At 37.5% G+C, this 16,786-nt stretch overlaps 1 long non-coding RNA gene across 1 annotated transcript; it reads left to right on the plus strand.

The window, feature by feature from the left end:
- Positions 1-1,376: 1,376 nt before the first annotated feature.
- On the plus strand, positions 1,377-2,576 carry LOC128533653 (uncharacterized). Its single transcript, XR_008361371.1, has 3 exons — positions 1,377-1,532; positions 1,621-1,684; positions 2,403-2,576. It is a non-coding gene; the product is annotated as an uncharacterized LOC128533653 (long non-coding RNA).
- The last annotated feature ends 14,210 nt before the right edge of the window (positions 2,577-16,786 follow it).

Raw genomic sequence — 16,786 nt, forward strand, 5'->3', positions numbered from 1 at the left:
CGTCAAGCAGTTGAAAAGCTACCTCGAGCAGAGCTATGTAATAGCCATAAAAAACTCCCAGAAAGTAGCTGAAAAAAACAAGAAACGTTTTGACAAAATCATCCGTGAATCCACACTAGATGTGGGAGACCGAGTCTTGGTTCGAAATCTCCGCTTGAGAGAGAAGCACAAATTGGCAGACAAATGGGAGCAAACAGTGTATATTGTTACCAAACAAATGGAAAACTTACCTGTATATACTGTAAAACCGGAAAAGGGGGATGGACCCAACAGAACACTCCACAGAGATCTGTTACTTCCCTGCGGATTTCTTTCACCAATAGAGCATGAAACCGAGCGAGTCACCAAACCAAACAGACCACGCACAAGACAAAGTTCAGCTCTGGAAATTGACACCGACCAAGCACTTGAAGAGGAGGGTGAGCTTTATTACCCTGAAACCCCCCAAGTGGAAGACAGACAATTTTACCAAGTATGTGTCGTGCCATCAACACAAGGGTTCCAACCAGACAAAGACTCTGTAAATGATAAAGAACGACCTAATACATTACTGGAAACGACAGACTTACCTGGAGAGGAACCCGAGAACGAAACTGAAACGTACTTACCTGAGCAAGAGACTGGGAACGAAATTGAAACATATTTACCTGAAGATGAAACTGGAAGTTCAACTGACACCAATTTACCTCAGACAGAACGTGAAAGTGAAGCAAACTTACCACAAAGTGAAAGTGACCCAAGCCTACAAAACAACACACCATGTGAGACTGAAACAGATACTCAAAAAGGAAAAAATGTTTTGTTGACCAGTTTGTCAGATTCACCGTTGTCAGAGGACTCAACTAATCAACCTTCACCTGAAAGACAAGTTGAAAATGAGGACGAACCTGAAGCTTTCCAAACAGAAACACAGGTCAGAAGATCTGAAAGAATTCGCCAACCGTCCCAAAGACTCACTTATCCTCAGCTAGGTAACCCACTAGTAACAGTGGTTAAATCACTCTTTCAAGGATTGAACAAAGCTCTTATTGACTCCCTTGTTCCTGATGTAGCCTATCCCACTAGAGCCATGCACGGGGACGTACATGAGATTTAAGAGGGGAGGATGTAACCCCAGTTAGTTTTGCATGACTCAGTAATGCACTACAACATTGTTATTGTCAAATTGTAATTCACAATTAGCCTGTTCATCACTAAATGGAGCTAAAGTAAATTCAAAATAAAAGATGAATGATATAAATATAAGAATAAAACCCCGAGAAGTAAATGTAAGACTCCTACTGGTTAAGAGGGAGCAAGCCCCGCCCTCACCTGCTCTGTAGCGTCGCATGTGCTTACACACACACACACACACACACACACACACACAGAGACGGATGTGCATGAGATCACTGTTGATTAAAACTGTGAGTTATTGCTGAAAGAGAAACAACTATAAATGTGATAAATTGAGCGGATATCCATACCGGAAATCTGCAAGGATTTCGGAGGGACGAACTTGGGTGAACTTTTTGAACTTCGGAATCAACGCGGTGAGTCGGAAGCTGTTAAGCTACACTTGAAGCTAAAAAGCTAGCAAAAAGTTAACGGGAAACATGATAACCAATTTCAATGTTGTAGATCTGCACGGGTGTGGATGAAGCGGACAGGATCTTCTCTAAGAGTGAACATTTGAAGCGCGCTGGTGAGTTAGATTGGGACTGGGCGAATCAGGCTAATGGGAAAGCTAACTAGCCTAATGCTCCTAGTTGTAGCTGGAGCCGACCATGTTTTCACTGTGGGAGAACACACAGTTTCTTTATGAAGTTTAACTACTTTGAGCACTCATCTAGTGTGCTGATGATAGTTTAATATTACTTGTTGAATATTAAACGCACTAAAATAAGATGATGGGGAAGAAGTTAATTTTGATATTAAGGGTTATGAAGCTATTTTATTTTCTTGTTACAATGATGCTTGAGCAGCCCTGTATTGATGTTTCTGCATATTTTTTATGATGCTGCTGCCTTAACAAACTGTAAAACTACAGTCTGTGGACCTTTGTATATTTTTGGGTAAATTTATTTTGTACATTAAGTGTAATCAACATATTGCTTCATTACTATGCAATGTAAAGCAATGCTCCTGGTCGTTCAGTTAAAGGAGCGGTACTGTAAAGATAACCTACCATAGTTTATGGTTTATTAATGATTTCTGATAGAAATGTGCACTATGATGATAAAATAAGATGATTGTGATTTAAAGATTGCATTCATGATTAACATGCACTGTCTAGATTAGTTAGAAATTAAAATGAATGTTTTGTGCTTGTTTAGTTAAAGCACTTGCATTATTTACACATATGGCCATATACATCACTATAGAGTGTGTGAATCGAATTGTAATAGCCCTGTTGTTTACAGGCTAGGTTTTTGTGGGACCGTGAGATCTGGATTTCTTCCTGACGAGGAAGATGGCGAGCCTTTCTTTTTGAATCGAACCGGAGCCATTCCGAGTTGGCCCAGAAGGGCAGGTCGCTCTTCTTTCATGAACAATCACAACAGTGCGGTAGGACGAAATCGCACCAATCACAGACTTTTGACTTTTGGGATTTTAATTGACTGAACACTGACTATTACGCTGGCAAGACTGACATATCTGAGCTCAGATAGGATTGGGAAATTACTATTGCTGTTGTTTTTATTTTATATTTCCATTCCTGTAGAAAGAGTTGTTTACTCATTGTTATACATATCAATATAATTCAAGACAATTTTATCTGTGACTCCAGTCATTCTTCTCCATGCAACTCATTTTATCCCTCCTGCGAATCTAGCTATTGGCCCATTTTCTCCACTTTACCATAACCTACCCTACCCTATCCTGTAGCGGGCTACATTTTCTTTAAACTTTAGTTTATAGTTGTTTATGTTTATTTTTTTATTTTCATTCTTCTGGTCCAGGTTCATCTTGAGTTCCTTGTAGCTTTTTCTGCGCTTACAGTATCTTCAACAGAATTTGAAAAGTTTAGAACATTTTCGAACTTCTACCCAGTATACAGTACATACTGTACTTCAGAAACTGAACATTTTGACAGGTGACAATGCCATGATGCCCTTCATACTAAAACCAATGACAGTTTAAAACATTAATTACTGACTTTGTAAAAATTGTAAAGCCTTTAATCACGCCACCTTGATGTATGTTTCCTGTACTAGTTAAATTAATAAGTTACAAGGTCATAGTTATCAAGTCAATTCACCCCTTTAAGAAAGGTATGCAAATAACTTTGCAAGCTATTAAAACAACTAAAATTCAAGTTATATATATACATACTGTATATACTGTACTGTATATATATATATATAATAAAAAGGTCTTGCTATATACTATTTTTAAAGGATGGTCTTATGGTCTTTACATAGCTTTTAGAAAACATTAATATTACACTTGCAATGATCAAGAAAAAGAAAAGAAAAAACTTACTGTAGATACTTGGATGATTAGCAAACAAAAATAAGTTGAGCATTTGATAGCAAAGATTGACTTATTTCGTCATTTCAACATTGTTTAATGAGCATGAATCACTCTGTTGTACCAACGCACCGAACACAAAGTTCAACAAACAATATGACAATCCTTTACAGTTATTTTCCCTAAAACGTCTTTAGATGAAATATTTCCCTATATCTCACTGCAAAGTGCTTCTGCCCGTTTCTATAAGATCAGAGAAGACAGAAAATAAATAAAAAAACCTTCACACACAGCCTGCATGCACATATGCACCTAATGTGCCATTAATTGCTGTGTTGATTTCTGATGTGCTGAGTGGTCATGTCTCCTCTTGGACAATCTTCTGCTCAAGGTCATAGACCAAGCAGAAAAAGCATTAGACCATGGACAATTATGAATCCTGATGCTAAGAATATTATTATAAAACTCAGTATGATGATTGAGTTTCAAACAATATATTATAAAACATTAACATATCTGTCTCTGCCCAACTTATTATACCACAGAAAATATATATTCATGGGTTAATTACCACCAAAGTCAGAGGGAAAGCGGTAACACTTAAAGCTGGACTTTAACTCTTAGCAGCTTTAAAAGACCTTGCCTAAATCAGATTCTAACTGCCAAATCAATGCCAATTATTCTGAAACAATTGACAACAATTCATTTCAAAGAGCTCATACATTATTCTGGCCATTTCTCAACAAAGACCTATGCATGTAGGACAGTTAAATGGTTAGCTTCAGCAGATTGAATTGGTATCAAGAGGCAGGTAAATTTTCTGGTTTATGTTTATTTACTGAGAGAAAAACACCATAAAATTAAGTTACTATGCATTGCCTGATTCTTTCTTTAATATCCAGTACCTGTTAGCAGTAAAAAAGCAGCTACAATACTAGCAATCTCCCAGAGCAAGAAACAGTCAATCATACCACTTCAAGCTCAGGAGAAAAGGGTCAGTACAAGCGTAAGCCATCAAATACAGCCTAAGAGCCAAGGAACAACAGGTCTAAAAGGACTGACACCCTTTTCAGAACTCCTCCATATGAATAGCTGCATTTGCTGAATAATATGTGCTGAAATATCAGAAAGGAAGGACAACATGAGCAATGAGCTGCTATTAAAAACCCATGTTTTTCTCAACTTTAGAATCGTTTAATGTATTTTTCATTGAAGCCAATGCAATGATTCTTGATTTAGTTGCACCACAAATCCCAGTCATACATTAACTCGACAAGGGAAATCGATTAATTCTGTGTTGGGCCTTTTGCTATATGCTCTATTATTTCTAATTATCAAGTTGGTCTCAAAAATACTCTTGTCCACTTGCACACAGCATATTACCTACCTGAATAAGAAATATACAATCCCAGGTTATACACCCGTGCGCACACACGCACACTACTGCATTTACAAAAAGATCACAGCTCCACCTAGTGGCTGGTTGTGGAGAGACAACTTTTTGGAAGCACAACAGAGACTTTCAAACCGTTTTTTTTTTTTCAAAGGATGTCCACACTGAGCTGTTATAACACATTCAGAAGGAAGTGAAGAAAAAACCTTTTATAAAGTGAGCCTGTAGGATTTATGCAGCCTAAGGTCAAAAATTATAACATTAATATTTTTATTATGTTAGGGAAGAAAGGAGCGGCTGATTGAGACTAAAAATAATCTGTAATTATATAAACCTATAGATCCATTTATCTATGGATCTGTAACATTTTGAGAATTTAACAAATTTTTTGGTAAAACTGTTTTAGGTTTATAATGACGTTTGACACTTTTAAAACACTTCAAATACATTACACACAACAGTGCTGCCATAGTTATTTAAAAAAAAAAAAAAAAAAAGCCTGGAAAAGTTCTGGACCAAATTAGAAGGAGACGTCCATTCACATTCACTGATGAAGGCACACAAAAATCATACTGCAGACTTCTTTATGATTGGAGACCTTTGCTGTACCCTGTAAATGTACAAGTTATTCATGTGGGTGTTACGATCATGACACTTTAGTAAATCCTCCTTACATTAACCTATCATTTATCTTATCACTGTATCTTTAGGGAAAATCAAAACAACTATGAAGTACTATATACTTTATGCATTTATTAAGAAAGTGTATTTATTTATTAAAGTAATAAACAACTTTGCATTTATTTGTCACTGCTGTGAAGCACTATATACACATATTTTAAGACTATACTTTATATCTAATCCCACGTCAACCGAACATATAATTTCCATTCTCTCAAACCAAAGTGAAAATTACTGTTGTAATGTGACAGGATGGACAGGAACCTTCAGCATGAGACAATTTATCTATAGAAATAAAGTACAAAAGATTGTACATAAGTCCTGTAGCACTTTCCTTTCATGAATGTGTTATGTAGCTCCAATCAAAAAACTTGATCATGTATGTCCCAAATTATTACCATTTATTATGTAAAACTTCCATTTGACTAACAGGCTCTTAAGTCTTCAGACTCACACTGCTGAAAGAAAACAGTACTGGAGTATACTCCACTTGAGTGTAGTATAAAAACATAATTCATCATCATAATAATAATAAAAATTAAAATCATAATAATAAGTTTTTTTAGACAAGTTCACTGTAGTACAACCAGTTCACACACAAACCATAAAAACATCCACGCATTACTTCTTTAACACTGAACCAAAGCTGTGTGTTTTGTTTTCTTTTTAATCTTGCATCATTAACATTTTAAAATAAATATTGTTTCATAATTTTCTTATTAAAGTACCATCACCATGACATCCATGCTAGCAATGCTAAAGCTTTCAAATATCACCGAGAATGCCTACATCACATCCTAGTATTTAACAATATCCTGTGGTTAATATTTGCACGGAATGTCTATACTGTATGTAACCCATTTCACCAGTTCATATTGCATTAATTAACACACACATATGGAAAAATTCTGAATGTGAGTCTTACTGTCACATTTTGCCCCTCCAAAAATAAACCATGATAGAAAATGGGTTCACAAAACACACAATCACATTTACACACACACACACACACACACACACACACCTCTCTTCACCCGCTGAGTTCCACAGTCTGGGCCTGGTGCACCGAGAGGGAATTTACATTTTAATAGGCAGAGCTGCTCGTGCCGCCTTCGAATGAGAGTATATGCTCAGCTGAACAGCGGGAAATGCACCCCACAGCAGAAGTTTCGAATGAACCCCAAGACAATTCCTGGTGCACACAGACAGAAAATTATATTTTTAGACCTACTCTGCCACATATATTGTAAAGAAGGGGAAAAAAATACATACGTATAGAACTAATTTTCTACCAGTACTCATCCTTTCCTCTGCAGATATGTGCACCTGGCCTGATCATCTCGGCTCAGGGTAGCAGACTTTCTAGGTGTGAAGTGCATACAGAAGTGTATTATGCAAAGCCATAATGTTAATAGTATTATCACTTTCATAGATAGTAAACAGATGGGCATGCTGTGATGCTCATGCCAAGGGAACAGGGGGTAAGTTCCAAATTGCAGCACTGGCAATGGATGCAAATCAATTTTGTCAAACTGTATTGTCCCGGTCTCTTTTAAATCTATGGGAAACTATCTGGCAGCAGTTAACGACACAAAAAAAAAGAAAAGGAAAAAAAAAAAAGAATGAATACACACCAATCCTGTTCTCTTTATGGTCCTCACATTTATAGTTTAGAATGACTGAGTGTGAAACAACACAAGATGTCACTGCTCCAGGCAAGCAATCAAGTAAAGGGCCCCTCCCAGGCCTAATTAATAACTATTGAACACGCTAACAACAATCAACACTAATTAAATACATGCTTGTTGACAAGAGAGCAAGCCTTATCAAAGGCACACCCCCAAAAAAGAGGCACTAGGGTGTTGAAAGGGGGGGAGCTGGATGAAGCGAGGTTGCTTCTGTTTTCCATAATTAGTTAGCAAAGTGCCCCGAGTCACACTTTTGATTGGGAACCCCGGCAGCCAGGTGTTGCGTCTGTCACCCCGAGCAGCCAGGCAAAGCAAACCAGCCTCAATGAAGCTCTGTTCTGCTATAGGCCACTTTGCTGGTGTGTTTAGGCGCTGCCTAGAGGGGCTTTAGGGGGTTTTCCCGGGCTTTGCACCAAAACAGAAAAGCAAAAGCGGAATCTCGGCGAACATGTGAAAGCCGGTGACGTATAGAATTCTGTATAATCACAAAGTCTATAAGGATTATAATAAACATCCTTTCAACACCAATAGTATTGTTCAACATTATAGAATAGGGTTATGCAGGTGAAGAAAAAAAGGAAAAAAAAGAAATCTAGAAATCTACATCCGGATTTCTGCAAAGCTGCTTGTGAACATGGTGTACTGTTAAATGAACTTCACAAATAAAACTGAACTGAATATACTGTAGTAGAGCAGAAAAAAGGCAGTTGCGTGCCGTTCCCCTGGCATCACCCTGCTCACATCCGAACACACACACACACACATCAGGAGTAATGCTGAGTGACAGCTACCACAGGGCACGGCCCTAGCATCGACATCAGCCGTTTGTTCCCATGATCGCTCCCTGATAGGCAATTGGATTTGTCAGTGACCCTAAACAATTGCTGCGATGAGGATCAGCAGGCCTTTCCTTCCCTTGGCCCCGCTGCCCATCCTGATCAATAGAGCTGATCAATGGCCAGGGATCGATATTGACGACTCTACTGCCTGCTCCGGAGCAGAGACAGCAGCACAGGAAGGGCAGCAGTGCACTCCCCAGCGAGCACTTGTTGAGTCTGTGCTTAGTTTGAAGTCTAAATTATATATATATATAAGTCCATCACTCGTCCTTTTTCAAAAGTGAGCATCAGCATATGCACACAAACACACAAATATCTACAAGGATCCCGAATCCAATCAGTCGGGCTGACCTGTGATCCAAACCTCAAAACAAACATCATCTAAATTCCAGATCTGCAAGCAGCTCTCAGGATTTCTCTGGTATTAGCTGAGGTTTAGGGTCACAATCGAGAGGCTCAGCTGTGAGGGGCCTGCCAACAAGCATACCGCTTCTGAGACCTGGGCAGCTGAAGAGTCTTGAGTAATACACAAACCCAATTAAATCCCTAACTGAGCCTGAGCTTTCCTCTCGACATGAGATGGGCCACGCGGCCTTCTCTGTACACGCCTCAGCTGAGTCACCCCTTACGTCCCATGTACACCTGTGCTTAAGGATTTCCTACTTTGATGACTCGAACTGAATCGCATTCGTCCTTTAAATAAAGGCACTTGTGGCTGAGTGGGCACAGCGAGACACACTGACCCAACGAGTGAGAGCACGGCAGCTGCCACAATTACAGCTGATTAACAGCAAATTACAGGGAAGACACCGAGTGGCATGAGAAGTTTAACAGACATGACTTGCTGCACATTTCGCATTGCGGGAGCGGCCCGGTGTCGATTTTGTTTTCCGTCCGACTGGCTCACACATCTGTCTGTGCCACTGCTTTGGCAAGCTCGTGCAATTGTCAGAGCCAAGAGGAGTTAGTTAACCATTCTCATTAATTAACAGATTTAGCCCCCTGGAGAAAAGAACACAAAAGCGCCACTGCCGGAGCTCCACGCCGGAGTCTTGTTGATATTTGTCCATCTAGGCCTAATGTGTACTGGAGAATTCACAAATGCAAACACATACATCCTCTAAACAAAACCAAAAAAAAAAAAAGACTGCTTGGAATATGTCTTTTCTCCATCTTACACACAGTATATAATCAATAATTGTGCACTCTCTGCATTGTTTATTCTTTCCTCTTATTCTGTTGTGTATAGTTAATGTAAAAAAGGAAATGGTGTCGCCTTTATATAGAAAGAAAATGCATGTTTTGTTAAATGTGTATAATCTATTTCGATGGTTACATTAAACGCTTATAGACATCATAATAAATTGCACTTATCTTTACGCTAATCTTTATTTTCCATGCTATTTGTTAATCATCAAACACTAACGTACCTAACAGTAAAATGATATACACCATTCTCCTCCCCTGGTTTAAACGACTCCTCCAGGGATGGTGTGGTTTTTTTTTTGTTGTTGTTGTTGTTGTTTTAGGTTTTGTTTTTGTTTTTGTTTGGGGTTGGGGGGTGGGAGGGCACGATCACTCTCGTGCAACACCGTTAATGTTTTTGTAAACATCCAGAACACATCAGTAATGACTGGTTAGCCAGCAAATCACTAAAATACAACAAAGGATGGCACTTTATTCCAAGGTAGCTAATTGGCAATTAGTTAAACAATTGCTGAATGCTGCAGCTCCTGTCGAAATGACAGCTTTCCCTGCACAACCCGACACAGCAGTACACTGCAGCGCACACAGCGAGCGACGCTTCCTCGCAAAATTACACTAAATTGCCAAACATGCAAAATGGGCTCATTTACCTAAATAGTGTGACTGAATGTATGTTCATTAAGTTTTTTAAAGAAAACTAACATAAATTGGCTCTTCTGGGTATAAGCCTGTTCGGGGCAGAAACAGAAAAAGAGAAAAAGTGTAATTAAAGCCAGCGCATCATCACACAAACAAGAAAAGGTCTTTTGCAAAACACAAAGCTACAAAATAGTTAAAGGGGAGCTATTATGGAAAATTTACTTTTAGATTAATTAATTAATTTTTAGATTCAGAGGGGTCTCCCGCAAGATTTTTTTGTCTCCCGCAACAGACATTTTTTGTATTAGCAAGAGCTCAAACAAGCCAATTAGATTTCTCCCCTGATGTGACTTCATACAGTATAGGAAAATACCTTCCTACAGCTTATTGCTAAGTTTCCTCTTTTTGTGTGTGGCTCAGCAGTTGTTCTTTTACATGAACACTAAAACAGCAGATTTGAAAAAGGGGTGAAACAAAGGGAGTGAAAACATGCATTACCTGAGGAGTATTTCAGCTATGTTAGCCTGTTACACAGTGTTAAACTGTATTTTATCCCTGTTGTGAGATGAGCTTAAAACACATTGTAAGGGATTGCAATTACAGAACAGCTCTAGATGTACTATATAATAGGGCATGACTAGGTGGCATCATTGGTGTAAGAAAGGAGATACTTTTTTTTTAAAGAATGTAGGCTTTGTTTTTGTTTTGTTTTTAATTTGTTTGTAATGTTGCGGAACAGCCTTTGCAAAATTTTGACTATAAAATATTTCCCTTTTTTCTATGAGCACAAAATCATCCAAACACAATTTTTCATATTTTATCATATCTTCCTGAGGGGAAATCACAAATTGCGGCAAAGGAGTCATATACAGTAGTGCACTACAAAGCATGTACAGTGACATTATGTAGTGTGCATAAGTAGTTAACGGGGAGTCCAAACTGGTTTTTAAATGAGACATAAAAAAAATATATATATTTCTTCCAGGAGTGTAACGGTATGCATATTTGAATTCGTACTATTCAGTACAAGGCGTTCGGTCCGTTGCGTGCTATGATCTGAATACAGAATGAATACAGTTTACCTTTAACTAATGCTGGGGGATTTTCTCCATTAATTTAGTTAATTTGAATGAATGGAAGAGGCAGCACCTCACTAAGGACGTCTAGAAAAAGATTTAAATATTACTTCAGAGATTTAAGTCAGATGAATAAGCTTATTTAAAATCTATTTCAGCAATCCACCTAAGTGCTAATTCACCGACCAGAATTATGACATTTCCGACTTTCGACAGACGTCGCCATGTCTGGGTTTTGTCAGCAACCTGCTAGTCAGCTAATTCGAATTAGGTAACTTACTGTGTAAATTTTTTTTTTAAACAGTGAACTGTAGAATCAGTGTTTTAGATTTAACAAATTGATGTCTCTTTATGTGTATTAATTTAAAGCTAATACTTGCATATACAGTGTAACTCAGTTAAAGGTAAGAAGTTTTACTTTGTGCATTTTTTGAAGATGTGTGCAGCCATGTTGGCGTGACATCACTCTGTACACAGGGAAGGAACTCGGATTTGAGAAAAAAATACAGAGCTGACTGTTGTTCTGTATTGTGGCACTTTATGTCATAAAATAAATTAAAAAAGAAAACAGTTGAGAGAGTACAATCACCAAGAGTAAATACTGCAAATGATGCAAAACAATATACTTTTTTTTCACTTCATTGTACCAAAAGTGTACCGAACGGTGACTTCAAAGCGGAGGTATGATTTTGCATACGTTTACATCCCTACCTTCTTGTAGACCGAACATTTGCAGAAATAGTTAAATTATTTCTGCAAATGTTAATTATTATTGTAAATGTAAATTATTATTTCTACATATTTTCCATTTATTTTGTTGTGAAAAGCACTATATGAATAAAATTTAATTTAATTTTTCTAATTGTAACTACTACAAATAATTTATCTGCCACGATAAAACTATAAAACAACTGCAACCTTGTACACTGACAAATCTAACACAGTTGTGATAGAAATAAACCCAATGGTGACCAAACAGGAACAGGTAACAAAATGACTTTGCATTATTCCACCAGCTTCTCTCCAACATGGATTGTGCCAACATCATCAATCACTCAGTCGCTCTATATGTACAATGACATCCCTCCCCCTGAAAAAAAAAAGAGAGAAGCATCTTGACTCTCCCTCACAACTAATGAAGGACATTGGAGAAATCAGCTGTGTTGCTGTGTCCATTTACACAGGAGAGCAAGAGCGAGCGCAGAAAGAATGAAAGGTGAGAGTTGCTCTCAGGAGTGCCTCAGTGTATTTGTAAACGTTATTAATCACAGATTAGCAGATGGAGATGCTAATTGCACCTGTGGAAATAACATGACCCAAAGGAAACTTCTATTTACAGACTTTACCTGGCATTTTCATCAGGTGTGCCATGAGAAAGCAAGGCAGAAAGTGTTTAATAAACTGCATCTAAAGCCTCGAAATTGTCATCACCTCCGATCTCTTCCCATCAAACATACACATGCATACAGTACACAAGCAATCAGCAGCTCTGTCTATTACACTTCCCCACACCTCAAGTGTTACTGCACCATGAGAGACTTTACGGCCCTACAGACATCAGACCCTCAACACCTTTTACACACACAGCTACATCATGGGACATTTATCCACTGCACAGACTAATGCCATAGCAGAAGGATGCAGCATACCTAATGATCTTGTGTATTAAAAAAATATGAATAAAAGTCCAGGAGAATGTGCAACTATATTGTACTGGACAAAAGTCTTGAGCCACCCTTCATTTCTTAATACTAAACTAAATAAGGTAAGAACAAGACAGGCTGCAAAGTGCCTGAAGAGACCATGTAAAATGTGGTTGTTTATGACTTTAGCAGCAGCCTCATCTCCCCTCTCGTCCGTTCAAACCCTTCAGCATTCAGCAGTACCAGTATACTAATCACCAGCCTGATCATCTATCATCATCTGCACCTGTTTCTCACTGGTTCAAGACTTCTACACTGTACTGTATATGACTACCACAACCCACAGCATTACACTGCAGCGCACACAGCGAGCTACGCTTCCTCACAAAATTACACTAAATTGCCAAACATGCAAAATGGGCTCATTTACCTAAATAGTGTGACTGAATGTATGTTCATTAAGTTTTTTCAAGAAAACTAACAAAAATTGCCTCTTCTGGGTATAAGCCTGTTCGGGGCAGAAACAGAAGAAGAGAGAAAGTGTCATTAAAGCCAGCGCATCATCACACAAACAAGAAAAGTGAGGTCTTCTGCAAAACACATGCTACAAAATAATTAAAGGGGAGCTATAATGGAAAATTTATTTTTAGTCATTTTTAGATTCATAGGGGTCTCCCGCACGAGTTTACAGCATGTACACGCAAACACACACACACATTTTTTTGTATTTGCAAGAGCTCAAACAAGCCAGTTAGATCTCTCCCCAGATGTGACCTCATACAGTATGAGAAAATACCCAACATCCCATCCAAACATGATATACTGTACAAACAATATGTCTATTGTCAGCCTCTTTTATAACTATGTATCATAATACCAAGCTGTGTATATGTGTGTGTGTGTTGCATTAAGTTGAGCATTAAGCTGGATAAGATCAAATGGCATTTAGTGGCATCTGCTGCTACAGCTTAGACCGTTCATTCATTCATTCATTCATTCATTTTGGCTTAGTAAAAGATCTGGAGTCTGGGAACATCCTGAATGAGACAGTGCATCATCACATGCGTGTACACACATGTACACACGCACACAAAGCCAGCAGTTTATCAACAATCCACCTACGAAGCATGTTTTTAGCAAGAGAAAAGGAACATGAAGGAAACCCAACAAAGGGGGAACATTCCAACCAAACAACCATTAACCTAAGCTCAGGATTGAAAAATACAACGTTTTTTTATTACATAGTTTGTACACAAGTATTAAAAGTGTGCTTAAATTGTACACTATGACATTAAATGGAAATGAGCTTAAAATACTAGTCAGTGGTAAGAATCTGATAAGGCTAATGACCAGTGTGGAAGGTAACTAGGTGAATTAACTTCCTTATTATACTTAAGTACGTATTTCACTTGTCTGTATTTTACTTGAGTAGTTTTATTGGAAGGTACATTTAACTTTTACTCCACTATTGTACATGCTAAACCAAATAGCTGTACTTTTACCTTGCTACATTTATGCATGGCATTGCGTTACATAACCAGTGGTGTGTAGTATTTGAAGTGGGAATTTCGCCACCTGCTGAAAATTATGCATAATTGCGTTTCCCTTGTGATGCTTAATAACATTACAGGTGTTAGAAATCATAAGCAGAGCAGAACAAAAACATCACTTTTACAGTGGGTGGAATGAGAGAGAGATTTTTCTATGAAAAAGGCGACTGTAAGCCAATACAAGCTAAGAACTTTTAATACTTAAGTAAATTTTAAGATACTTTTAAGGTCCTTATACTCAAGTTGACAAGTAAATGGGGCAGCACTACTTTAGTTTGAGTACTATTTGACCTAGGGTATCTCTACTCAACCTTAAGTTTTTAACCGTTACTCAGTTACATATGCTATGGTTTACAACAGTACACCATTTTTGTAGTGCAAATTATTAAATAAAAGGTTTTTGTTGTTGTTTGCTTGTTTTATTGGAACAAAACTGAGGTTGGGAACAGCGCAGTCTCTACCAATGCGTTAGAGTCCAGTAGATATACCCTGATGCAGTGTACATGGAAACACACCATCAGCTCATTTGTGCAAACACAAGTTCCAGCTTGCCTCACACTCACCTGACCATCAGCATTCTCGATCAATCAGGGCTTTCTCATGCAGCGATTGCTAATTGATGCACTAATCCAGTGGTTAAGTACTGTGCCCATGAGCTTGGGAGTGCATCCAAGGCAAACACCTGGCACCTCTTATCGATGTGTCACATCCGGATATCGGATCAAACAGCGAACTTACAGTGCATGGAGACACACAGACTGATTCCCATGCAACATGCTACTGAAGAAACTATTTTAGGACATTTTTCAGAAATTTAATAGCACTTTTTTTTTTTTATAGACATATAATACATCTCAGCTTGAGCACGGTCATAGTTAGATGATATCTTTATCTGAACACCTGATGCTGAGGAAAGAATGTCAATGTGTTTAAGTAATTGTTAGGCATGTCATTTTTTTCTTAGATATTGTAACGTATACAGTGTAAAACTAAATTTTGTATAACATGGGACAAAGCAGGCAAGAAATATAACAAGGCATGTCAAGCATCTCAAATATTCCTTCATTGAATAACAAATGATGTCAAAGGTCAAACCAAAATGTTAGGATATGAATGAAATACACGGTTCAAACATTTCCAATTTCTTTTCAGTAAAGTACTTAAGATCCACAACAAGCATTCTATGGACAATCGTATATATAACAAATGGTATACCCATTTAGAAGTGTGCAAAACCTTCTTGGTTTATTTTTTATCTGAATTGAGTTGTTTGATAGAACTTTTACAGTTCCCTATGACTTAGAGCTGGACAACACAATGATATACAGTATAATATTAAAAGGTATAGTTCAAGTTTTTCAGGTCTGTCTTAAATCAAAATTGAGGTGCATACAATTACAATATCACAGGTCTTGGTCGTTATAAATTTTTTTTGCTCTGCATACCGGCCGTGATGTTTGTCCCCAGGAACAGGGGTACAATGTAATAATCACTTTCACGACCCTCCTTCCATGTACTGCACTTTCCATTCCAAAGTTCATGTGAAGCTTTTCCAGTCCCACTAAGCTAAATCTTTAAAATATTTTAATATTACAGTGTATTTAATACAAATTGAACTCTTTTCTTTCCATCTTAGTTCCACTTAGTTCCAGAGAATTAATAGAGTAAAATTTTTACTAAATGCACTTTGAAAAACAACAACTCAACTTACCTTAGTGGGACTGCAGAAGCATCGCTGTTCCAGGTGACAAACTTCACAGTCAGTGTGCAGAACAGGAATATAATGACTCACTAATATACTTATATACACCTCAACTTTGATTTAAGGGAGTTAAAAAAATAAAAAAAACTATGTCTTTAATACAGTGATATACTACATCACAGTGCACTTTTCTGAGTGTTTTAAAAAAATTCCGCATAATTTGTGTGTTTTTTGACCTTTTTATTTCTTATAAAACAATATATTTTTATTAATGGTAAAAACTAAAAATAAAATTATTAATATTAAAAATATATTTTTTATAATACACTAATATATTGCAAGCATTTTGTTCATAAGCCTAAACTTCACGATGTACATGTCTTTGAGAATCTCACATCAATGAGATTTTAATGAGATATTACCCAACCATTGAAAAGATTTTCTTATTTTTTTATATGATGCATGAGAGCCCTGAAAGATTCTCAAGGTCTGTCCTCTTCAAACTCAACAGCACTGTCTTTGTCTCTTTATAGCAAGCTGTGAAAGGCCAAAGAGTAAAAAAAAAAAAAAAAAAAAGTGCATTGAAAAAGTCAAACACAGCATAACACTTACTATATCAATCAATGGATCAGTCAATTGTACATGACAAAATAACTTCTAGTTATAAAGTAGCCTCAATAACTAACAGCCTATTCATACCAGAGAGACGAGCCTGAGAAAGGCTTTCACTCTATACGCCTTCACTCTCATCGACCTCCTTGCAGCCTTGAATCTCTCCCTGTAACAATCCCAAGCACAATATAAATACCCCGACATGATAACTAAACCAAGCTGATTAATCACAGCATAACTTATATGGCTGTTTAAGATGTTTTTTTTTTTTTTCAAGACTTAAAAAACTGAGTTCTCGTCTGGT

Source organism: Clarias gariepinus, chromosome 11 (genome assembly GCF_024256425.1).
Source record: "Clarias gariepinus isolate MV-2021 ecotype Netherlands chromosome 11, CGAR_prim_01v2, whole genome shotgun sequence".
In the NCBI taxonomy this organism is placed as follows: Eukaryota; Metazoa; Chordata; class Actinopteri; order Siluriformes; family Clariidae; genus Clarias; species Clarias gariepinus.